A 26,372-nucleotide genomic window follows, 5' to 3' on the forward strand; every position below is an offset into this window, starting at 1 on the left:
CTTCTTCTGGTTTATTGACTATGCCAAAGCCTTTGACTGTGTGGATCACCAAAAACTGTGGACAATTCTGAAAGAGATGGGAATACCGGACCATCTGACCTGCCTCCTGAGAAACCTGTATGCAGGTCAAGAAGCAACAGTTAGAACTGGACATGGAACAACAGACTGGTTCCAAATAGGAAAAAGAGTGCATGAAGGCTGTATATTGTCACCCTGCTTATATGCAGAGTACATCATGAGAAACGCTGAGCTGGATGAAGCACAAGTTGGAATCAAGATTGCCAGGAGAAATATCAATAACCTCAGATAGGCAGATGACACCACCCTTATGGCAGAAAGAAGAACTAAAGAGCCTCTTGATGAAAGTGAAAGAGGAGAGTGAAAAAGTTGGTTTAAAGCTCAACATTCAGAAAACTAAGATCATGGCATCTTGTCTCATCACTTCATGGCAAATAGATGGGGAAACAGTGAAAACAGTGGCAGACTTTATTTTTTTGTGTTCTGAAATGCTGCAGATGGTGATTGCAGCCATGAAATTAAAAGATGCTTACTCCTTGGAAGAAAAGTTATGACCAACCTAGACAGAATATTCAAAAGCAGAGACATTATTTTGCCAACAAAGATCCATCTAGTCAAAGCTATGGTATTTCCAGGAGTCATGTATGGATGTGAGAGTTGGACTGTGAAGAAAGCTGAGCGCCAAAGAATTGATGCTTTTGAACTGTGGTGTTGGAAAAGACTCTTGAGAGTCCCTTGGACTGCAAGGAGATCCAACCAGTCCATCCTAAAGGAGATCACTCCTGTATATTCATTGGAAGGACTGATGTTGAAGATGAAATGCAAATACTTTGGCTACCTGATGCGAAGAGCTGACTCATTTGAAAAGACCCTGATGCTGGGAAAGATTGAAGGCAGGAGGAGAAGGGGACTACAGAGGAAGAGATGGTTGGATTGCAGCACAGACTCAATGGACATGAGTTTGAGTAAACCCCAGGATTTGGTGATGGACAGGGAGGTTTGGAGTGCTGCAGTCCATGGGGTCACAAAGATTTAGACACGACTGAGTGACTGAACTGAACATTTCTTTGTAAGCATCAGTTCAGTTCAGTCACTCACACATGTCCGAGTCTTTGCGACCCCATGAACTGCAGCACGCCAGGCCTCCCTGTCCATCACCAACTACTGGAGTCTACTCAAACTCATGTCCATCAAGTTGGTGATGCCATCCAGCCATCTCATCCTCTGTCGTCCCCTTCTCCTCCTGCCCCCAATTCCTCCCAGCATCAGTCTTTTCCAATGGGTCAACTCTTCACATGAGGTGGCCAAAGTATTGGAGTTTCAGCTTTAGCATCAGCCCTTCCAATGAATATTCAGGACTGATCTCCTTTAGAATGGACTGGTTGGATCTCCTTGCAGTCCAAGGGACTCTCAATAGTCTTCTCCAACACCACAGTTCAAAAGCATCAATTCTTCCGCGCTCAGCCTTCTTCACAGTCCAACTTTCACATCCATACATAACTACTGGAAAAACCATAGCGTTGACTAGACGGACCTTTGTTGGCAAAGTAATGTCTCTGCTTTTGAATATGCTATCTAGGTTGGTCATAACTTTCCTTCCAAGGAGTAACCATCTTGTAATTTCATGGCTGCCATCACCATCTGCAGTGATTTTGGAGCCCCCCAAAAATGAAGCCTGACACTGTTTCCACTGTTTCCTCATCTACTTGCCATGAAGTGATGGGGACCAGATGCCATGATCTTTGTTTTCTGAATGTTGAGCTTTGAGCCAACTTTTTCACTCTCCTCTTTCACTTTCATCAAGAGGCTTTTGAATTCCTCTTCACTTTCTGCCATAAGGGCGGTGTCATCTGCTTATCTGAGGTTATTGATGTTTCTCCTGGCAATCTTGATCCCAGCTTGTGCTTCTTCCCTTCCAGCGTTTCTCGTGATGTACTCTGCATAGAAGTTAAATAAGCAGGGGGACAATATACAGCCTTCACATACTCCTTTTCCTATTTGGAACCAGTCTGTTGTTCCATGTCCAGTTCTAACTGTTGCTTCCTGACCTGCATATAGGTTTCTCAAGAGGCAGGTCAGGTGGTCTGGTATTCCCATCTCTTTCAGAATTCTCCACAGTTTATTGTGATCCACACAGTCAAAGGCTTTGGCATAGTCAATCAAGCAGAAATAGATGTTTTTCTGGAACTCTCTTGCCTTTTTGATGATCCAGTGGACGTTGGCAATTTGATCTCTGGTTCCTCTGCCTTTTCTAAAACCAGCTTGAACATCTGGAAGTTCATGGTTCACGTATCGCTGAAGCCTGGCTTGGAGAATTTTGAGCATTACTTTACTAGAGTGTGAGATGTGTGCGGTAGTTTGAACATTCTTTGGCATTGCCTTTCTTTGGGATTGGAATGAAAACTGACCTTTTCCAGTCCTGTGGCCACAGCTGAGTTTTCCAAATTTGCTGGCATATTGAGTGCAGCACTTTCACAGCATCATCTTTCAGGATTTGAAATAGCTCAACTGGAATTCCATCACCTCCACTAGCTTTGTTCATAGTGATGCTTTCTAAGGTCCACTTGACTTCACATTCCAGGATGTCTGGCTCTAGGTCAGTGATCACACCATCGTGATTATCTGGGTTTTGAAGATCTTTTTTGTACAGTTCTTCTGTGTATTCTTGCCACCTCTTCTTAATGTCTTCTGCTTCTGTTAGGTCCATACCATTTTGTCCTTTATTGAACCCATCTTTGCATGAAATGTTCCCTTGTTTTCTTGAAGAGATCCCTAGTCTTTCCCATTCTGTTGTTTTCTTCTATTTCTTTGCATTGATCACTGAGGAAGGCTTTCTTATCTCTCCTTGCTATTCTTTGGAACTCTGCATTCAAATGGAAATATCTTTCCTTTTCTCCTTTGCTTTTCACTTTTCTTCTTTTCACAGCTATTTGTAAGGCCTCCCCAGACAGCCATTTTGCTTTTTGCATTTCTTTTCCATGGGGATGGTCTTGACCCTTGTCTCCTGTACAGTGTCACGAACCTCTGTACATAGTTCATCAGGCACTCTGTCTATAAGATCTAGTCCCTTAAATCTATTTCTCACTTCCATTGTATAATCATAAGGGATTTGATTTAGGTCATACCTGAATGGTCTAGTGGTTTTCCCTACTTTCTTCAATTTAAGTCTGAATTTGGCAATAAGGAGGTCATGGTCTGAATCACAGTCAGCTCCTGGTCTTGTTTTTGCTGACTCTATAGAGCTTCTCCATCTTTGGCTGCAAAGAATATAATCAATTTGATTTTGGTGTTGACCATCTGATAATGTCCATGTGTAGAGTCTTCTCTTGTGTTGTTGGAAGAGGATGTTTGCTATTATGCTTAGTTAGCATAATAGTGGTTATTGTATAATATCCCCTGGAACATTTTTTGTATATTCCTTTTTCCCATTAAATTTTTTTTATTAATAAGAGTATAGTTAATTTACAACATTGCATTAGTTTCTTCTGTACAGAAAAGTTTATCAGTTATACATTGACACATATCCACTCTCTTTTAGAGTCTTTCTCCAAATAGTTCACAAAAGACTGTCTCAAATGACTTGTAATTGCACATGGACTCATATTGCAACTTCTCATTGTGATCCCAGTGTTTCTTCTGTTTAATGCTCCCTCATACCAAGCTCCCCAATTTTATCTTGGCTATTTCCTTTTCATTGTTGAGATCTTTCCTTTCAGTGACACCTATCTAAAATCCCTTTTTTGTTTACTTCACAGTGCTTATCGCCTTTTAAAAGTTTTATTTATTGTTTTGCTTTTTCTTTCTGTTGCCCTCAGGAATTTTAAGGTGCATGTCTTGTGGACTGACTTAACTGACTGAACAAATAAAGAAGAAAAAAAGATCCACTTGCCTGTGCATAGAGGGGCCTGAATGCCTGGAGATGAGAGGTGGAGTGAACCCTGAGTGATGGTTTGTGTAAGAAGTGGGAGGCGAGGTGCACTGTGAATGGTTGGGAATCTGTGAAAGAATCATGTTTTTAAACCTGGCAGGAAAATAATCATATTTGTGTTTTAAAGAATCACTCCTAGGGGAGTTGAGGGTGAGTGGGAAACAGTGTAGGAGGAGGAGAGTCAGTGAGGAAGCTGCTTCCGTAGCTCTGGTGATTGATGTTAAGGGGCAGAGTCAGGGAGTTACAGAGGAAATGAAGACAGATGGGACCAAAGACGATTTACTGGGTGTGCAGTTGGGGGAGCCATTGGATATTGGTAAGCTTGGTCTGCAGGGGAGGCGGGGGGTTGTTTGATTTGTGATTCTCCTCTGGTAGCTTGATGCTTGTTATTATTGAGGAATGGGAAGATAGAGTATCAGATGTTATAATGAGTTCGGGCTTGGAGTGGTTGAATTTGATGGATCAGTGTGTTCTTCCACATGGAGATGTTCAATAAACAGTATGTGTTTGGGTCTTGAGAGACAAAGAGATGAGTCCTGATCAAAGAAGTGAATGTAAAACAAGAGCAGGTGAGAAAAGTGGAAGGAAGAGAAAGTCAGGGATAAAACTCAGATAAGGGAGAGGGGAATACTATGCTTTTTCCTCTTCACACTCTAGATGCTTCTTAGTCACTTGTGTTGGATCTGCCTCATCCAAGATGTCCTGAAAAGTGAGCTTTCCTTAACATTTGGCTTCAGCAGTTATTCCATCACTTCTTCTTGCATGTGGTTTACAGTTACCTTGATTTTTTTTTTTTAAACTCCAGCCTCACTTCTGCTAGGCCATGTAAATCACAGCACTGTGGAAGTGAGAGTTTTCCATTTCCTGCTGGTGGCCTCATTCTGCCCAGTTCATCTGGCACAGGGACTCTGTGCTGCCTTCCAGAGGCAGCTCTACTCCAGGCAGTCCTGCTTAGAGCATCCTGACCTCAGCTCTTTAGGCATATGGTTGCTAACACCTCAATCTAAAATAGACACATCAGGTGACTTTCTATGACATTAAACTGTGTTCATTTTCTTTGTAAACGTTGCCACTGTCCAATAATTTCCTCATTGTTTGTATGTTTCTATGTCCCACTCTTTGAGACCCCATGGACTACAGCATACCAGGCTTCCCTGTCTTTCACGATCTCCTAGAGTTTGCTCAAACTCATGTCCATTGTGTCAGTGATGTCATCTAACTGTCTCATCCTCTGCCTCCCCTTCTCCTGCCATTAGTCTTTCCCAGCATCAGGGTCTTTTCCAAATTGTTTCTTTAGTGTCTGTCTGTATCTGTGGGCAGCATGCTCCATGAGAGCAGTCCCGAGTTCTGTATTTGGTGTTTGTGCTTAATATTTTCTCTTCCATAAACTCTTACTAACCTCTTGGATCATCCTGTTGCTTCCCTTTTGTTCTTTGCTCACACACAGGCTTCTCAGGTAAGCTTTCTGTATCTCCTATATCAAATAGACCCCATTTCCACATTCACCACCATTTATACCCTGATTTTTCTTAACAGCATTGATGGTTTTTTAATGTGCTTGATTGTCTGTGTCTTACCATTAGTATGTAAGTTCTCAAGGATAGGGACTTTGTTTCCTTCACTGCTCTGTCCTTAGACAGCAGGATGATTCCTGGCACATGGCATTTACCAATATTTGATGAGTGAAAGTGGATGGCTCAACAGGTAAAGAATGCACCTGCAATGCAGGAAATATGGGAGAGGTGGGTTTGATCCCTGGGTCAGGAAGATCCCCTGGAGAAGGAAATGGCAACCCACTCCAGTATTCTCACCTGAAAAATCCCATGGGCAGAGGAGCCTGGTGGACTACAGTCCAAAGGGTTGCAAAGAGTTGGACATGGCATATATATGTAACTGAATGGATAAAAGTAGAAAAGTCTCTTTTGCCAGGCAGGAGCTTTGGTCAGCCAGTCTGATCATCTGATTCTTCCTGTTGGTAAATCCTACCTTTTTCTTGTGATCCACATGAGATGGAAGATTCCCTGATAGCTCAGTTGATAAAGAATCCACCTGCAATGCAGGAGGCCCCAGTTTGATTTCTGGGTTAGGAAGATCCACGGAAGAAAGGGTAAGCTACCTACTCAATATTCTTGGGCTTCCTTGTTGGCTTAGCTGGTAAATAATCCACCTGCAATGTGGGAGGCCTGGGTTCAATCCGTGGGTTGGGAAAATCCACTGGAGAAGGGAAAGTCTACCCACTCCAGTGTTCTGGCCTGGAGAATTCCATGAACTATATTGTCCATGGGGTCACAAAGAATTGGACAAGACTGAGCAACTTTCACTTTCATGTGAGATGGATATTGAAGAGGATTCACTCACAAGGAGCAGTACCTAAGATTGTATACAAGCAGACCTAAAAATAAATAGCATCATAACTGGATGATCACCCTTGTATTTAAACACTGAGATGTTTAAATACAACTGCGCTGAATACACTTTCACCATCCTTGAAACTTCAAGATCCTTTTCTAGATTTCCATAAACCCGCATGCTGGTAGTCAGGGTCTTATGCCCCCTCTACCTTCTAGACTTTGAACTCCCTGTGTATAACTCTATACTGTGCTACATCAACCCAGATGTGAAACTCAACGGTTTGTTCAAGTTTCACAAAATAGAAACTAAAATAAACCAACCAATCACCGCTCCTCTAAGTAAGTTACAATTCTTTCTTGCTGTTTCCATCTTTCAACATTTTGTTAACCATCCTTATCTTTTCTTCTTTGCCCTTTAAGCTGTTTTGTTTCACACACTTGTCATTTTCCTAGAGTTTTGATGGGGGGATATTCATGTCCTGTAACTTAAAAAAAAAAAGTGATAACTTCCTAGATAGTCTTATCCTCTCCAGTATAGTCTTATAATGAAATCTCTGATAGTACCAAGGTATTAAGCAGTTTAAAAGTACTGATATATAATTTTATTTAGCTTTCTCTTTGTAAAAGGGAATTTGCGTGTTTCTATTTGGTGATATAGACTTTGTATAGGTTTCCTGATCTAACAGTGCTTGGCAGCTCCATTGGGCATACATCCATATATCTCTCCAGAAGGGAAGATTGAGGATCAAAGAAGTGTATTTCTTTGCTTGAGATTGGAGAGTAAATAAGTGGCATATTTAAGCCAAGGCTTCTGGCTCCCAAGTCCATGCTCTTTCACTGCATATCATTTTTCCCCCTTAGGAATAAAGTTGTTACCTTTTAAAGATGAGTAATTATTTTATTAGTTTAACTAGAGGTTCATAAAAGTAATTCTAAACAGATGCATTTAAGATTGAGAAGAGAGTAAAAAACAGAGCAACGCTTTTGTTATCCTTCCAGCATCAGCCTCTTTACTTAATGTTTAAGACCATTAATCTTGCTTTCTTGTTTCTATGGGTTTTAGTAATGAGTTTCCCTGTTCTATTGCAGTGTAGTCTGGTTTCCCAATATTTTATCTTGATATCTCTTGCTCATCCTATTAACAGGTTACTGGGAGATATCACAAAATTGCATAAAATTCTGAAAGCATGAAAGAGCTATATGCCAATAAGCTCTTTGAGTTTATGGATAATATAGAAGCAAAGTAATTAACAGAGAAAAAAGTAAAATTTACTTCCATATGATGAAGTGGAAAGCACTCTAAAACCAGAGTATTTGAGAAAGGCAAAAGATTTAAATAAAGTTATAGAAAGAATGAATAAAATATATTTAAGCATATTTAAAATGAAAGTGCATAAATGTCATTATAAATTTTAAAATATAGTGGATTATCATGGGAGACGTTTATTAATAACTTAGATCATAAAACATGATGTTCTGAGTTTTTCATACTTATTACACTGACTGATATTTGCTTATTACTGCTATTTACCAAATGAGAGCTTAAGTACTATTATAAAAGTGAAATTTGTCCACTGTAAGAAAAAAATTAAAAAATAGAATGAATATCATTGTCCCTTAATTCCCACTTTAGTCCCAAGCTAAATGTAATTAGTATTTTGCTATATACATTCTGGATATACCAAATATGCATATATTTGACTGAAATACTTAATGAGCAAGCACTCATATATCAAATGAAATTATGTTGTATATACTTTTCTGTGGAAAATTCTGAAACAGATGGGAATACCAGACCACCTGACCTGCCTCTTGAGAAACCTATATGCAGGTCAGGAAGCAACAGTTAGAACTGGACATGGAACAACAGACTGGTTCCAAATAGGAAAAGGAGTTCGTCAAGGCTGTATATTGTCACCCTGCTTATTTAACTTATATGCAGAGTACATCATGGGAAACACTGGGACGGAAGAAGCACAAGCTGAAATCAAGATTGCTGGGAGAACTATCAATAACCTCAGATATGCAGATGACACCACCCTTATGGCAGAAAGTGAAGAGGAACTAAAGAGCCTCTTGATGAAAGTGAAAGTGGAGAGTGAAAAAGTTGGCTTAAAGCTCAACATTCAGAAAACGAAGATCATGGCATCTGGTCCCATCACTTCATGAGAAATAGATGGGGAAACAGTGGAAACAGTGTCGGACTTTATTTTTGGGGGCTCCAAAATCACTGCAGATGGTGACTGCAGCCATGAAATTAAAAGACGCTTACTCCTTGGAAGGAAAGTTATGACCAAAGTAGATAGCATATTCAAAAGCAGAGACATTACTTTGCCAACAAAGGTCCGTCTAGTGAAGGCTATGGTTTTTCCAGTGTCATATATAGATGTGAGAGTTGGACTGTGAAGAAAGCTGAGTGCCGAAGAATTGATGCTTTTGAACTGTGGTGTTGGAGAAGACTCTTGAGAGTCCCTTGGACTGCAAGGAGATCCAACCAGTCCATTCTAAAGGAGATCAGTCCTGGGTGTTCTTTGGAAGGACTGATGCTGAAGCTGAAACTCCAATACTTTGGCTACCTCATGTGAAGAGCTGACTCATTGCAAAAGACCCTGATGCTGGGAGGGATGGGGCAGGATGAGAAGGGGATGACAGAAGATGAGATGGCTGAATTGCATTACCAACTTGATGAACATGAGTTGAGTAAACTCTGGGAGTTGGTGATGGACAGGGAGGCCTGGCATGCTGCAATTCATGGGGTCATAAGGTGTCGGACATGACTGAGTGACTGAACTGAACTGATGCTTTTCTGAAACATTTCTAGCATATGAAAAAAGTTTTAAAGTGAGATAAATACTGAAAATACTGAGAATTTTCTTAATTGGAATAGACTGTCACTCTCTTTAAGATATTTTTCAGTGTTAAAGCTTACTCTGTGACTCTAACACAACATGTATTTAAAGAAAATATAAAGAAAAGTATTGAAGAAAAGAGATAGTATAAGGTAAAGGATAAGTGATCTTTTCTTTCTTGTTATTAGATGGTCAACATTTTTAAAGATTATTTACAGGTAGTCAAGACCACTTTAATAGTTTCAAAATGGAGAAAATTGGTCTGTTAAACAGTTTGCATACAGAAATAATCATGGCTTTAGCCTTATTAGTTCAACATATTGTGAAGGAAATGTGAAAAGTACTGATACAAAAATTAGGCTCCATTCATAGAAGTGAAATTGGTAACAACATGCCTGGTAGAAAATGGTCTGTCCACGAAGCCACCTTGTTAGATGAACATTGGCAGTTAGGGTTTACAAAAAATGAGGACAGCCCTAATGGCATTCTAGTGGAAAACTATGCCACAGGAAAACTGATGGAAGGAATTCAGGGTATTTAGTTTGTTGAATAAGTTTTGTTCATATGGCTACAGATAAAATAAGGGCAATGAAATTTATAGAAAAGCAGGTTTACATTCAATAGAAAGAAGATAAGACTTTTCACTTAATTGAGTGGCTACCCTGTGTCAGGTAACTTAAGAGATACGGTATGCATATTTGATCAAGGTGGAATTGAGAATGAGTTTTCAAAAAGATGGAGCAGTCACCAAAAATAGCCTTCAGACAACTGACTGGAAAAGAAATTTAACTCATTACTCCATATCTTACTATGAAAGAAATGTAAAAAGTATAAAATATTAAGGAATTAACTATAAGAAAATTCTATGTAAATACATAATTTATGTAGAATTACAGCTATCCCATAAATTAAGCTCATTTTAAAGATAAAGCAGCTGAGTACCTGAAAGGCTAACAACCTGCATTATAAGGTTAGGAAGCATCAGGTTAACCCTGCTCTGACCCTAAAGCCTGTGTTCCAAATTCCATTCTATAATCTATAACAATTAACCCAGTGTTGTTGCTGTTGTTTAGTCATTCAGACCTTTTGCAACCCCCATGGCCTGTAGCCCATCAGGCTCCTCTCTCCAGGGGATTTTCAAAGCAAGAGTACTGAAGTTGGTTACCATGCCCTCCTCCAGGGGATCTTCCCGACCCAGGGATCGAGCCTGCGTCTCCTGCATTGGCAGGCAGATCCTTTACCACTGAGCCACCAGAGTAGCCCAATTAACCTGATATAACAGTATTATAAGTAGTCTGGCAAGATGTAAGAGCTTTCTGAGCCTTGAGGACTGAGACAAAATCAGGAGTATCTTCTAAGTTGTTCAAGTGATTCCAGTGGAAGTAGGAGACTCTGTGAGCTGATCACTCATAGTCCCTACAATTCTAAAATATTGTTGTTTTCATGCTCAAACAAATAAAGGTACAATAAGGAGAACTTCTAAAATACTTTATTATTAAAGTGACACTCAAAAGCATGCAATGCTCAGAGCTATGAAAATGTCCACATTACTCCCTGACCCCACATACAAACAAACTTGGCTTCAAAGTGATGACCATCTCAATATATTTTAACAAGTTGCTTTGTTAAGTCTTTAAAAGTGTTCAAAAAGAAGGTTTAAACGTGTTCATATTTTAAGAGACCAAATAGTGAGATATTCATATTTTCATAGGCATTCTTATGAAAAGTGTTACTGTTTAAGAAATTATGCTACAATATATATTCATGAAAGGTAGATGTGATTAATAACCTCATCTTTGAATCCCAGAAAAGTGATGTTTCGTTTTGAGACTGTTCATATTACCTGAGGATAACAGTAATATAACATTAAATGCTCAAGAAAAACTTTATGTCAAGATATTTCCTGCTCAGATTTCTTTATTCTCTTTCCTCAAGTAGCATTTTAATTCAAAGCCATATTTAATTACAAAAGAATGCTTAAAATTAGCCATGATCGGTTTTAGTTTATTTGTGTATTTGCCTTACATTGGACATATAGCCAAGTAGTATTCATTTAATAATTAATGTATAATTTATAAGAATTTCTAGTACTTACATGAGCTGTATTGAAAGAGACTTGAGTACAAGAGATACCTCTTTGGATATAAGGTAAATTAATAATTTAGTTGCAGTATTTATGATCCCAGATGGTGGTAAATATCATTATCACCAAGCTTATGTTCATCATTATTACTTGTAACATCACCATTCCTACAAAATTTCTGATGATATTTGAAGTATTTAACTCTTACCATTTTCTTCTGTTTACATTTTCTTTTATATATAAAATTTTCTGTATATACATTTTATTGTTACTTCTCTTTGTTATTAAATATTCTTTGCAAAAGTGATATTTTATAGTTACAGAGGATTACATGCATATTTTATTATAAAGTCATGCTTTTCGTAAGGCTGAATTGTAAACACAATAGTTATAGCTATTATCTCTATTGTGCTTATTTTGTGCTGGGAGCTGTTATAAGGCTTTAGAGATATCATCTTGTTTAAACTGCAGAACAGATGCATAAGTAGGTACTGTTATTATCCCCATTATACAGATGTTAAAAACCAAAACATGGCAAGGTTATATAATTTGCCCCAAGTCATCAGCTGGGAAGTTAGAGCTTGACTTTGAAACCAGGATGTCTGATTTCAGAATCCTAGCTGATAACCCTCATTTTTGCCTTGAAATGTGAAGTGTGATAAACATCCAGGGATGTACAGTTTTTACCCATATCTTGGCTTTTTTTTTTTCACTAAAAACTTACAAACATTTGAAAAGAACTTGGCATGTATTGCCAAATTGTTTTCCCAGAAACATTGCATGAATGTATACCCTTTCAATATTATTCCACAAATTCCTTTTTCCTGATACAGGAAGTGAATCTGTCAGTTTTTTCGGTGTTAGTTTTACTGAAAGAAATTATACTAATGCATTTGTTGCTAACTTAGGAGGATATTAACGTTTTTACCTGTCTTATTAGCCAACTGTATTTCTTTTGTGAATTATTAATTCATTCTGTTATTTTTTCCTATTGAAGTGTTAGTGACTAAAAAAGTTTATCCTCATCCTTTATAGATTACATATTCTGTAAGTAGACACAATGTTTTCTTTTGAGATTTTTTCATAATGTGCTGATTTTATGCATAGAAAGGCTTTCTCTCCCCTGGGATTAGTTATTTATTTCAGTATAATCCTTTCTAATACATTTATATTGATTTTTTAAGACAGCATGTATCATTTTCATCCATTTAGGTTATATTTGAGTTTGTAATAAGCCTCCTGTTGCAGAAGCATTTCCTTTCTCCTCTCTTTTATGATGTTAACTTTTCCAATATATGAAATGTATACAGAAGCTATACACACACACTCACTCATTCACACACATGCACATTTCTTTGCTATTTTTTTTGCTTAGAATTAAGTATAAAACAGTGAAATGGAAACGGTCACCAGGACTAGAACTTCCTGTGCTCAAGTCCAAATCCAACATTCATTAGCCTCACTACTATTGCCTATAGTATTCTCTTATTTATTAAATTGAGATAATACTGCCCACCTAAACGGGTTCTTGTGAAGATTAATAAATTAATCTATGGAAAGCATTTATAATGGTGACTAACACATGTAAGTGGTATAAAACTTATAGTAATTACTCATGCTTAAATTCACAAGTTTTTGTGTATTATTATTATTTTTCTTTAATTTTTGATACAATATATTTGATTTTTAGCAGTAAAACTAGACATGCATTGTGTGTGCCTGTGTGTGTGTGTGTGTGTAATGTCTTTTAATAAAAAAAGTCATTTTAGTTTATTTAATGGATATATTTTATATGTCAGTAAATTTTGATAGTTTATATTATCCAAGAATTGCAATTTGTCAAGGTTGTTGAGTATTTCCCACTTAATTGTTTATAATATTCCCTTATTAAGGTCAAGTGGGCCTTAGAAAGCATCACTATGAACAAAGCTAGTGGAGGTGATGGAATTCCAGTTGAGCTATTTCAAATCCTGAAAGATGATGCTGTGAAAGTGCTGCACTCAATATGCCAGCAAATTTGGGAAACTCAGCAGTGGCCACAGGACTGGAAAAGGTCAGTTTTCATTCCAATGCAAAAGAAAGGCAATGTCAAAAAATGGTCAAACTACTATACAATTGCACTCATCTCACACGCTAGTAAAGTAATGCTCAAAATTCTCCAAGCCAGGCTTCAGCAATATGTGAACCATGAACTTCCAGATGTTTAAGCTGGTTTTAGAAAAGGCAGAAGAACCAGAGATCAAATTGCCAACATCCGCTGGATCATGGAAAAAGGAAGAGAGTTCCAGAAAAACATCTATTTCTGCTTGATTGACTATGCCAAAGCCTTTGACTGTGTGGATCACAATAAACTGTGGAATATTCTGAAAGAGATGGGAATACCAGACCACCTGACCTGCCTCTTGAGAAACCTATATGCAACAGTCAGGTCAGGAAGCAACAGTTAGAACTGGACATGGAACAACAGACTGGTTCCAAATAGGAAAAGCAGTACGTGAAGGCTGTATATTGTCACCCTGCTTATTGAACTTCTATGAAGAGCACATCATGAGAAACGCTGGGCTGGAGGAAGCACAAGCTGCAATCAAGATTGCCGGGAGAAATATCAATAACCTCAGATATGCAGGTGACACCACCCTTATGGCAGAAAGTGAAGAGGAACTAAAAAGCCTCTTGATGAAAGTGAAAGAGGAGAGTGAAAAAGTTGACTTAAAGCTCAACATTCAGAAAATGAAGATCATGGCATCTGGTCCCCATCACTTCATGGCAAATAGATAGGGAAACAGTGTCAGACTTTATTATTTTGGGCTCCAAAATCACTGCAGATGGTGATTGCAGCCATGAAATTATAAGACACTTACTCCTTGGAAGGAAAGTTATGACCAACCTAGATAGTATATTCAAAAGCAGAGACATTACTTTGCCAACAAAGGTCTGTCTAGTCAAGGCTAGACACAACTCAAAACCTATGAGATGCAGCAAAAGGAGTTTTAAGAGGAAAGTTTATAGCAATACAATCCTACCTTAAGAAACAAGAAAAACATCAAATAGACAACTTAAATTTACACCTAAAACAACTAGAAAAAGAACAAAACCCCCCAAAATTATTAGAAGGGAAGAAATCATAAAGATCTGAGCAGAAATGAAAAAGAAAAAAAATAGTAAAGATTAATAAAACTAAAAGCTGGCTCCTTGAGAAAATAAACAGAATTGACAAACCTTTAGCCAGATTAATCAAGAAAAAAAGAGAGAAGAATCAAATCAACAAAATCGGAAATAAAGGAGAGGTTACAACAGACAATGCAGAAATACAAAGGATTATAAGAGATTATTATGAACAACTACATGGCAATAAAATGGATAACCTGGAAAAAATGGACAGATTTTTAGAAAAGTTAAATCTTCCAAGACTGAACCAGGAAGAAATAGAAATTATGAACAACCCAATTATAAACACTAAAATTGAAGCTGTGATCAAAAATCTCCCCTAGAACAAAGCCCAGGACCAAATGGCTTTACAGGTGAATTCTGTCAAACATTTAGAGAAGAGCTAATGCCTATCCTTCTAAAACTCTTTCAAAAAACTGCAGAAGAAGGAACACTTCCAAACTCATTCTACAAGGCCACCATCACCCTGATACCAAAACAGACAAAGAGAACACTTTGAAAACTTCAGGCCAGTGTCACTGATGAACATGGATTAAAAAATCCTCAACAAAATTCTAGCAAACAAAATTCAACAACCCATTAAATAGCTCATACACTGTGATCAAGTTGGGTTAATTCCAGGGATGCAAGGATTCTTCAATATGTGCATATCAATCAATGTGATACACCATATTAACAAATTGAAAGATAAAAACCATATGATCATCTCAATAGATGCAGAAAAAGCCTTTGACAAAATTCAGCACCCATTTATGGTTAAACTTCTAAAAAAATGTGCATAGAAGGAATCTACCTCAACATAGTAAAGGTTGTATATGATATGCCCACTGCAAACATTATTCTGAGTGGTGAAAAACTGCAAGCATTCCCCCGAATATCAGGAACAAAACAAAGGTGTCCACTCTCACCACTATTACTCAACGTAGTTCTGGAAGTCCTAGCTACAGCAATCAGAGAAGAAAAAGAAATAAAAGGAATCCAGATTGGAAAAGAAGAAGGAAAGCTCTCACTGTTTGCAGATGACATAATACTATACATAGTAAACCCTAAAGATACTATCAGAAAATTACTAGAGCTAATCAATGAATTTAGCAAAGTTGTAGGATACAAAGGGCTTCCCTAGTGGCTCAGACAGTAAAGCGTCTGCCTGCAGTATGGGAGACCCAGGTTCAATCCCTGGGTTGGGAAGATCCCCTTGAGAAGGAAATGGCAACCCGCTCCAGTACTCTTGCCTGGAAAATTCCATGGACCGAGGAGCCTGGTAGGCTACAGTCCATGGAGTTGCAAAGAGTTGGACACGACTGAGCAACTTCACGTATGTAGTATACAAAATCAATTGCCAGAAATCACTTGCATTCCTATATACTAACAATGAAAAACCAGAAAAAGACATTGAATATAATTTTTAAGTTCATTTTTTAAAAATGAAAAAAATAATATGATATTTAGAGCTACATATTTATTCTAGTAAAACTTTATATCTCATTTTAATAGATGTACAGTTTCAGATTCCTAAAGGGACAGTGACATTCTTAGGCCACACAATGAGCAAATTGCAGAACTGCAAGTTGTGCTCACACCATCTGACTTATAGTCTTGACAATTTTCACACTGCGTCATGCTCTCAACAATTTTTTGTTAACACTCTGATATCCTGGAGATTGAGTTTGTAATACGGAATCTCTTAAAATGAGTTCGTTAATTTTCATAACCTTTTCAGTGTAGTAGTCAAAATGGAATATTTTTAATTTCTTCTGGAAGGGACTGACCTGCTGAACTTCTTGGTAACTCATGTCTGAATATCCTATGTAGGGATGTCTTGTGGTGGATAGGTTATGTCCAGTCTTTGCGCCCTGTATATCCCTCTGTTCCTTACCCTTGCACCAGTGAAATGTAAAGGAAAGCTGACTCATGACCACTCTCTTCCTTTATTCTTTGGTGCATTTTTTACTTTTGAATTAGCCATTTACACTTTCATAATATGAGAATTACATAATCATCAAAGGTAGAATGATAATGAGGATTTGTAGATGAAGAAGGTTGGTGTGTTTGTTTGTGTAGCTAAATCTTGAATGATTTTCACAGGAAGGTATTTTGTAATTGCAAGCTAGTTTGGGGTTAAACTCTAGAGTACATTAGGTTGAAAAGAAGTTCCAAGGAAAAAAGAAACTATCAAAAAAAAAAACAATGATAGAGAATTTATCAAAATTTAGTGTCACAGTGGAGGAGAGAGATAGTAGAATGATTTGAGAAAATAGCATTGAAACATATGCATTACTATGTGTAAAGTAGATAGCCAGTGGGAATTGCTGTATGACCCAGGGAACCCAAAGTGGGGTGGGATAGGAAGAGACGTGGGAGGGAGGTTTAAGACGGAGGGGCCATATGTATACCTATGGCTGATTCATGTTGATGTATGGCAGAAACTATCACAAGTGTAAAGTAATTATCCTCCAATTAAAAGACTGTAAAAAAAAAAAGAGTTAATATCATCAGAACAGGAGAATTTGGGATCTGGAAATGCAGTAATAGAAATTGCTAAGGAGAGGCAAGATGAGTTGACTGAAGCTGGGTGGGTAGGAGCTAGAGGTTTGATCACACAATGCAGACATACTGGAAAGAGTGGAACCAATAAAAGAACACATTTTGTATGATAGACTCTCAAATTCCAGAAACCTTTACTGTCACAATTGTTAGAGGGTAAAATTCAAATCAATTTTTAAAATATTAAATAAGTTCCTGCAAAACTGGAAGGCCAATGGTAGTATAAATGATGACTACATTAGGTGGATTTCCTGCAGTAACAAATATTTTAATAAAAAAAGTTACATGTGTGATAGTTAATTTTATGTGTCAGCTATGAAAGTGAAAGAGAGTGAAAAAGTTGGCTTAAAACTCAACATTCAGAAAACTAAGACCATGGCATCCAGTCCCATCACTTCATGGCAAATAGATGGGGATACAATGGAAACCATGAGAGACTTGGGCAATTTTCTTGGGCTCCAAAATCACTGCAGATGGTGACTGCAACCATGAAATTAAAAGACACTTGTTCCTTGGAAGAAAAGCTATGACTAACCTAGACAACATATTAAAAAGCAGAGGCATTACTTTGCCAACAAAGGTCCATCTAGTCAAAGCTATGGTTTTTCCAGTGGTCATGTATGGATGAGAGAGTTGGACTATAAAGAAGCTGAGTGCTGAAGAATTGATGCTTTTTGAACCATGGTGTTGAAGAAGACTCATGAGAGTCCCTTGGACTGCAAGGAGATCCAACTGGTCAATCCTAAAGGAAATCAGTCCTGAATATTCATTGGAAGGACTGATGCTGAAGCTACAATACTTTGGCCACCTGATGCAAAGAGCCAACTATTTGTTCCAACTTGAACATCTGGAAGTTCTCATGTTATGACCTTGTTGAAGAGTAACTTGGAGAATTTTGAGTATTACTTTGCTAGTGTGTGAGATGAGTACAGTTGTACAGTAATTTGGACATTCTTTGGCATATTAACTTTTTTGGATTTGGAATGAAAACTGACCTTTTCCAGTCGTGTGGCTACTGCTGAGTTTTTCAAATTTGCTGGCATATTGAGTGCAGCACTTTGACAGCATCATCTTTTAGGATTTGAAATAGCTCAGTTGGAATTCCATCACCTTTACTAGCTTTGTTCATAGTGATGCTTCCTAAGGCTGACTTGACTTTGCACTCCAGGATGTCTGGCTCTAGGTGAGTGATCATACCATTGTGGTTATCTGGGTCATAAAGATCTTTTTTGTATAGTTCTTCTGTGTATTCTTGTCACCTCTTCTTAATATCTTCTGTTTCTTTTAGGTCCATACTTTTTTTTATCCTTTATTGTGCCCATCTTTGCATGAAATGTTCCCTTCAGGTTCAGTTCAGTTCAGTTGCTCAGTTGTGTCTGACTCTTTGCAAACCCATGGACTGTGGCATGCCAGACTTCCCCGTCCATCACTAACTCCCAGAGCTTGGCCAAACTTATGTACATTAAGTCAGTGATGCCATCCAACCATCTCATCCTCTGTCGTCCCCTTCTCCTCCTGCCTTTAATCTTTCCCAGCATCAGGGTCTTTTCCAATGAGTCAGTTCTTCGCATCAGATGGCCAAAATATTGGAGTTTCAGCTTCAGCATCAGTCCTTCCAATGAATATTCAGGACTGATTTCCTTTAGGATTGACTGGTTTGATCTCCTTGCAGTAGGGATTCTCAATGTTCCCTTGGTATCTCTAATTTTCTTGAAGACATGTCTAGTCTTTCCCATTTGTTATTTTCCTTTATTTTTTGCATTGATCACTGAGGAAGGCTTTGTTCTCTCTCCTTGCTATTGTTTGGAACTCTGCATTCAGATGGGTATATGTTTCCCTTTATTCTTTGCCTTTCACTTCTTTTCTCAGCTATTTGTAAGGCCTCTTCAGACAACCTTTTTTTTTTTTTTTGTATTTCTTTTTATTGGGGATCGTTTTGATCACCACCTCCTGTACAGTGTTACAAACCTCTGTCCATTATTCTTCATGCAGTCTGTCAGATCTGATCCTTTGAATCTATTTGTCACTTCCACTGTATAATCGTAAGGGATTTGATTTAGGTCATACCTGAATGGCCTAGTGATTTTCCATACTTTCTTCAATTTAAGTCTGAATTTGGCAAGAAGGAGTTCATGGTCTGAGCCACATTCAGTTCCCAGTCTTGCTTTTGCTGACTGTATAGAGCTTCTCCATCTCTGACTGCAAGGAATATAATCAATCTGATTTCGGTAAAGTCCATCTGGTGATGTCCATGTGTAGAGTCGTCTCTGGTGTCCTTGGAAAAGGGTGTTTGCTATGACCAGTGTGTTCTCTTGGCAAAACTCTGTTAGCCTTTGCCCTGCTTCATGTTTTACTCCAAGGCCAAACTTGCCTGTTCCTCCAGGTATCTCTTGATTTCCTACTTTCACATCCCAGTCCCCTGTGATGAAAAGCACATCTTTTTTGGGTGTTAGTTCCAGAAGGTCTTGTAGGTCTTCAGAGAACCATTCAGCTTCAGCTACTTTGGCCTTAGAGGTTGAGGCATAAACTTGGATTACTGTGATATTGAATGGTTTGCCTTGGAAACGAACAGAGATTATTCTGTTGTTTTTGAGATTGCACCCGAGTACTGCATTTTGGACTCTTGTTTACTATGAGGATTACTCCATTTCTTATAAGGGATTCTTGCCCACAGTAGTAGATATAGTGATCATCTGAATGAAATTCACCCATTCCGGTCCATTTAGTTCACTGATTCCTAAAATGTTGATATTCACTCTTGCCATCTCCTGTTTGCCACTTCCAATTTACCTTGGTTCATGGACCTAACATTCCAGATTCATATACAACGTTGTTCTTTACAGCATCTGACTTTTCTTTTACCCAGACACATCCACAACTGGGCATTGTTTCCACTTTGGCTCAGCGTCTTCATTCCTTCTGGAGCAATATCTCCACTCTTCTCCAGTAGCATATTATGCACGTACTGATCTGGGGAGTTCATCTTTTAGTGTCATATCATTTTGCCTTTTCATACTGCTTCATACTTTTCACAGTGTAGGTGGGCCTCATCTATTCAGTTGAAGCCCTTGACTTCAATTTATAGCAAAGCTAGATAAGATTACATTCCAGCTTATGCCTTCAGAAGCCACACTTCTCTGGGTATACAACTTGCAGGCCTGTCCTGAGGACTTCAGACTTATCATCTCCACAATTCTGTGAGCCAGTTTCTTAATAACAAATCTCTGTGTATGTGTATCTATAGCCTATTGGTTCTGTTTCTTTGGGGAACCCTGACTAAGACGATCTGGATAGCTTATTTTTAAACAATAAAATAAATCTGCTGCTGCTTGTTACTTTAGGGTTGTTTACCAGATACACAACAAATTAGTCATTTACTGTAGAAGTGGTGATTTGTTGTTTTGGGTAATTATAAGTTATAACAAAACAGTCATTATAATTTAGTGATCATTTGGGCATTTTAATTCATTTTTAAAATCGAATTTTAAATTCTAGTAGTTATGTTTAAATTTAATAAATTATAATTCTTCGTATTCTTATGAAGATTTAAAACAAGCCCTTAAACTGACTTTCAGTGATGATTAAATTATCCCTGGTGTGTGCGACAAGGCCAAACCAATTGTTCACATTTGGCATCTGCCCTGTTGTTTCTTTTATTTTTCTTCATGTGAATAAACAAGAGGTGTGGTTTCTAGAATTGTCAGGTTGGCAGTGTTTCATGAGAACTGAAACCAATTCAGAAAAATTAAAGTCATTCAGTCTTAAGCTCCACAATGTTCAAGGTTGTTCTAGGAACTGAACCTGTATCAACTTTTGGGATGTGAGAGAGAAATATAAGCATATGCCAGAGAATACTGCCAGTGCCTTTTTATACCAATGGCTTGGGGAGATGTAAGGGCCATCACAGGTCTGAGAGAATACTGTTTCTTTCCCTCCCTCCCCACTCTGTCAGCATGGAGTGCCTCTTGTATACGTTTGTCTGTAAGAGTGACATTTAACTTTTAACTTTAAACACCTGTGTGGTTTCACTACAAATCAGATATATTATTGTGCCTCCTTTTGTTAATGACATATGACCTGTTTGTTGTAGACTAAAAGAAATGTAAAATAAGGATCATATAGTTTGAAAATTTAAAGGAGACTTCAAATAGAGGCAGTCTTTGAACATGAAGCAGTCTGTGAAATGAACTGTTAAAGAAGTGACCAATTTCTCAGGTCCTTTAAACTTCTTATCCCCCTTTTAAGCACCAACTGTTTGCCAGTACGAAGACTAAGGCCCAGAAGTTTAACAGCTGTGATTAGAATGCATCTCCCCTCCCACACCCCCAGCCACACAGGCACACAGCTTTGGAATCTTGGTTAGACACATGGTCTTTAATGCCTCACAACTGAACTTCTCAATTTAAAGACGTTCCCTAGAGTAGTATGTTTCTTCATGCTGCCACTTAATTGGGGGCAATGCCATTTTTTAATGGATGTATTGTAGTCACAATTAGCATTAAGATATCAAAATTTCATTTCAGCAAATCAAGAGGACTTACCTATGAAATGAAAGTAATTCAGATCATTCCAGGAAGATTTTAATAAAAAATGGATTTCTACAGCTCTGATCAAACTAAATTTCTAGAATATGTGGCCAGCTTATTTTTCAAAGAGAAATATCACTAACTATATTCTGTTCATGCACTGACTAAGGGCTTATTATCTTTAGATGATTTTGCCTGCCTTCTGCTTTACTTCTTCTTGGGCTACACCAGGTAAAGGTTGTTTCTTTGGGTCATCTACTGCTTGCTCACTGCTACAACGAGGAATCCACCATTGCTACTAGCTCACAGACCTGAGGACTAGTGTCAGATTTTAGAGGCAAGAACATATATTCATCCTTTGACATTGGCTTACCATGGTATCTTACACTTAGTAAAATATGTAAATGACTATTTGTTTAGTTAAATACCTCTTTCTGTTTTCTTTAAAAAAGTGTCAAAACAATGGAAATGACATGCAAGTCCACCACATTACTTATTTATCTTTAAAAACATTCACTGTTGTATTACTGATGAAAAGATGTAATTTTACTGTTGCTGTCAAAGTCCAGTATGCAAATGAAGATATTGAAGCTCTGAAGCATAGTACGTTGAGTGTCAGAAACATATGTATTAATATTTATGTGCATAATTAACGTCATCTTGATTCTGCATCTTTCTCTCCCTTCTTGGATGTGTACAGCTTGTTTGTGTATCCAAAGGAACTATATGTCTTTCACTTGGAAATAAAAAGTCCACAGATTTAAAGCGATTTTACTTTTTTCCTTCAGAGACATTAATATTCTATCACCAAGTATTCTTTCTAGAGCAACTTGAAGGAATTAGTAAAGATAATTGTGCAATCAATAGAAAACTTAAAGGATGCTTTTCATATGTTAGTGTTTTGCATGTCTTAATGAATCTTAAATGTTATTTAGTACTGAATATTAAAATCTACTGGGGGTATGTACCGAAGGCAATGGCACTCCACTCCAGTACTTTTGCCTGGAAAATCCATGGACAGAGGAGCCTGGTAGGCTGCGGTCCATGGGGTCGCTAAGAGTCGGACATGACTGAGCGACTTCACTTTCACTTTTCACTTTCATGCATTGGAGAAGGAAATGGCAACCCACTCCAGTGTTCTTGCCTGGAGAATCTCAGGGATGGGGGAGCCTGGTGGGCTGCCATCTATGGGGTCACACAGAGTCGGACACGACTGAAGTGACTTAGCATAGCATAGCATAGCACCATTCTTCAAGTCATATATAACTTTAGGAGCTTGTCAAATAATAATTAGCTATATTAAATTTTAGCATCAGCAAAATCTATGCTTCTGAAACTGGCTTGATTTCTGCCTTATTTTTTAAAAATTGTGGTTATTACAGAACTGTAAACTTAAGAAATAATTTTATATTTACTTTTTATATGCTGCCTATCTCTGAAAATTCTTTCTGGTATTTTCACCGAGATATGAGACAAAGTAAGTAAGGTAACTGCAGTAATTAGAGTGGAAAGGAGTAATGGCATGTATGCCCAGAAGTTGAGTTATTTAGGTGGTGTTGCCTCAATTTGTTCTCGATGTATGAACTACTCTTGATTCAATATGAATAGAGCTCTGGGTCCATTTTTCAATTTACAGTGAAATTCCAATTTCACTGCAATTACCATAGTGTTCCTCTAACAATAATATTGCACTTAGCAGTTAACAAAATTGAACCTTCGATCAGCAGCTTAGGTAAGGGAAAATAAACACTATGAATCTATGGCTTACAATCTTTCTTATATTAATAAGCTTAACTGTTTTGGGGATCAGGAGAAGGGGAACTCCAAACATTTGTCCTCTGTACCACAAGATGCAAAAAGCTGAATTACTATAGCAAGAAGTAGGGTCTTCTGCAAAGGAAAGAATTAGCGAAGAGAGAGTGAGGGTTGAGAGTGTGGTAATGATGGGAGGATGAGCTGGAAAATTATTTCTCCAGTTAATATGAACATTTTAAATGATAAAAATTTCATTCAGATATTAGAAGTCCTATGCAAATTCATTCCTTTGGAGTAAGGGATGCAGTAGGATGGGGCAAAGAGGAGTTTTATACATGCATATGTGAAGTATGCGTGTGCATCATTTAAGACTACCTAAAACAGTCATTAGTTTTATTAAACATTTATTAAACTCAGTATGCTAAACATACCTTCCTGGTGGCTCAGATGGTAAAGCGTCTACCTGCAATGTGGGAGACCCGGGTTCGATTCCTGGGTCTGGAAGATCCCCTGGAGAAGGAAATGGCAATCCACTCCAGCACTCTTGCCTGGAAAATCCCATGGATGGAGGAGCCTGATAGGCTACAGTCCATGGGGTAGCAAAGAGTTGGACACGACTGAGCGACTTCACTCACTTTCACTTTATGCTAAACATAGGAAACAGAATGATGAATTTGCTTTGCTCTGAGTTGAAAAAGCTTGCTACTTTCAAGGAGAGTGGTGAGACAAGAGGTAATCATAATCTCATATGTTAGCACACCAGCATGAGTATTGGTGTATTGAAATACAGAGAAGGCAACACTTATTTCTTTCAACATAAGGAAAACTCGAAGTCAGAAATGTGATATTGTCCCAGAAACTGGCTAAAAGAAGCTAAAGTAGAAGACTTAGAGCCCAGAAGCGTAGGTCTTATTTTTGCCTGTATCTTAGCTTTATATGATGGACAAGTTTTGCCTTTTTAAAGGGGACTGAAAACTTGTCAAATAAAAGCAAGTCTTGATGTCAGTGGCTATGACACTTGTCAGTTTCAGAGCTGTTTTTCTTTGCTTGATGCAAGAATTTTGAGAATAATGAATCAAAGCTGATTTTATTATCATTATATTTTAGGTATAAAATATTAATGTAATTAGTTCACAGAGAATGAAACTGACTTTTGGTTCACAGACTGAGACATTTTGTTTTGGCTATCCATGTTTAACTTGTCAGCCAACTTAGACATTTGTATAGTTATGTATTTTATTCATGCCTCTCCTGTTTTTCTTAACCATTGAACTTCATGCTAGTTAAAATCACTTTTAAACTTACTCAAAAAGTAACATATTAAGTTATATACATTATTTGATTTTTCTCAGTTTTACCAAATTTATCTCTAAGGGAAAATAAAGAAGTAAAATCATTAAAAGGACAAGCTTTGGAGTGATACCTAGACTAAAGCTGTGGCTGCCTTGATTTCCTAGGTCTGTGCTCTGAGAAAATTCATTTCTCCGTATTTCTGTTTGTTAATTTATAGAATGGAGTACTAAAAATCTATACATTATAGGGCTGTTAAAGGAATCAAAGTTCTGTTTGCCTTTGTGTCCATCAAAAGTAATCATGCAGCTAGTTTTTGATGATGGTGACGATAGTAGCGGATTTCCCTAGTGGCTCAATGGTAAAGAATCTGCCTGCCAAGGAGGAGATGCAGGTTTGATCCCTTGGTCAGCAGGATCCCCTGGAGAAGGAAATGGCAACCCACTCCAGTAGTCTTGCCTGGAAAATCCCATGGACAGAGAAGCCTGGAGGGCTATGGACCACAGTGTCACACAGTCAGACATGACTGAAGCAACTTAGCACACATTATTACATGCTTCATATGCTCCCAACATTTTATTTTTATTTCTTTAAAGATTTTTTTTTTTGATGTGGACCATTTTTAAGGTCTTTATTGAATTTGTTACAATATTGTTTATGGGTTTTTTTTTTTATGTTTTGGTTTTTTGGCTGGAAAGCATGTGGTATCTTAGCTCCCTGACCAGGGATCAAACCTGTACCCTCTGCCTTGGAAGGTGGTCTTAACCACTGGACCACCAGGGAAGTCCCAACCTCCCTCATTATGAAAAGAAAAACTTGATGAAAGTCCTGTATTTTCTGTCTAGTGATTTCACTTTTAGCTTTATTAGCCACTCCCATGGTATAGAGACACCATCCTTTATTATATTTCATTGTTCTATTTAATAGACTCAGTGCACACTGGCATTTGTGAAATCCTGTGCATTTAATGTGTGTGTGTGTGTGTTAGTTGCTCAGTTGTGTCCAACTCTTTGTGACCTTGTGGGCCATGGCCCACCAGGCTCTGCTGTCCATGGAATTTTCCAGGCAAGAACACTGAAGTGGGTTGCCATTTCCTTCTCCAGTGGATCTTCCCAACCCAGTCATCAGATCCCAGTCTCCTGATTCTTACCATCTGAGCCACTCTGGAAGCATTTAATTTACTATAGTACAAACCAGACCATGACTGTTCTGGTCCTCACAGGAAGTGAGTCACCAAGGAAGCAAGCTATTGTAATATGTAGATGGCTTTTTTAAAGTAAAGATAAACTTTGCAGCAAAGAGTTCATTTCATTCATATGAAAATGTTTAAAATTTGTGAATATAACCTCCAAATAGGCCATATACTTTTTTTTCCTGTTCGTTGATCATGTTAGCACTTATTTTGAGTATAATGTTGGATAGTTCTTTGGAACCATGGTATGGATAGGTCTTTGAATGATCCTGGTTTGTGGATTCTCATTCCAACAGTAGCTCTTTCTTTCTGCAGATATTTAATTCTCCAAGTTGTGTACATTTAGGCAGCTATTGTAGAACGTTTATCTTTGATTCTTCAGTGACTGCTCCAACTCTGAAGAATGCCCCTGAAAGAGTGTTCTGACGGAAGTAAGCACCACCATATCTTTGACAAACGATGATTTGGTTTAGAGCTTAAATGTAATCGCAGCACATTGTATTTTAAGTCTTACTTTGTGGTATTGAAGTTTGCACAAAAATGATTTACACATAGTGGTTCCTTGTTTCACTCTAAAAGACAGCTTGATACTTATTAAATAGCTCCATTTATCCTAGTGAGTCTGAAACCCTGAAATGACTTTATAGAAGTCATTTCCAATAAAGCAA

General features: G+C 37.8%; 1 protein-coding gene across 4 annotated transcripts in view; it reads left to right on the top strand.

The window, feature by feature from the left end:
* The window catches only part of GPC5 (glypican 5), a 1,580,781-nt gene that overhangs the window by 96,134 nt on the left and 1,458,275 nt on the right, over positions 1–26,372 (top strand). The gene's annotated exons all lie outside the window — the stretch shown is intronic.

Source organism: Bos indicus x Bos taurus, chromosome 12, assembly GCF_003369695.1.
Source record: "Bos indicus x Bos taurus breed Angus x Brahman F1 hybrid chromosome 12, Bos_hybrid_MaternalHap_v2.0, whole genome shotgun sequence".
NCBI lineage: Eukaryota > Metazoa > Chordata > Mammalia > Artiodactyla > Bovidae > Bos > Bos indicus x Bos taurus.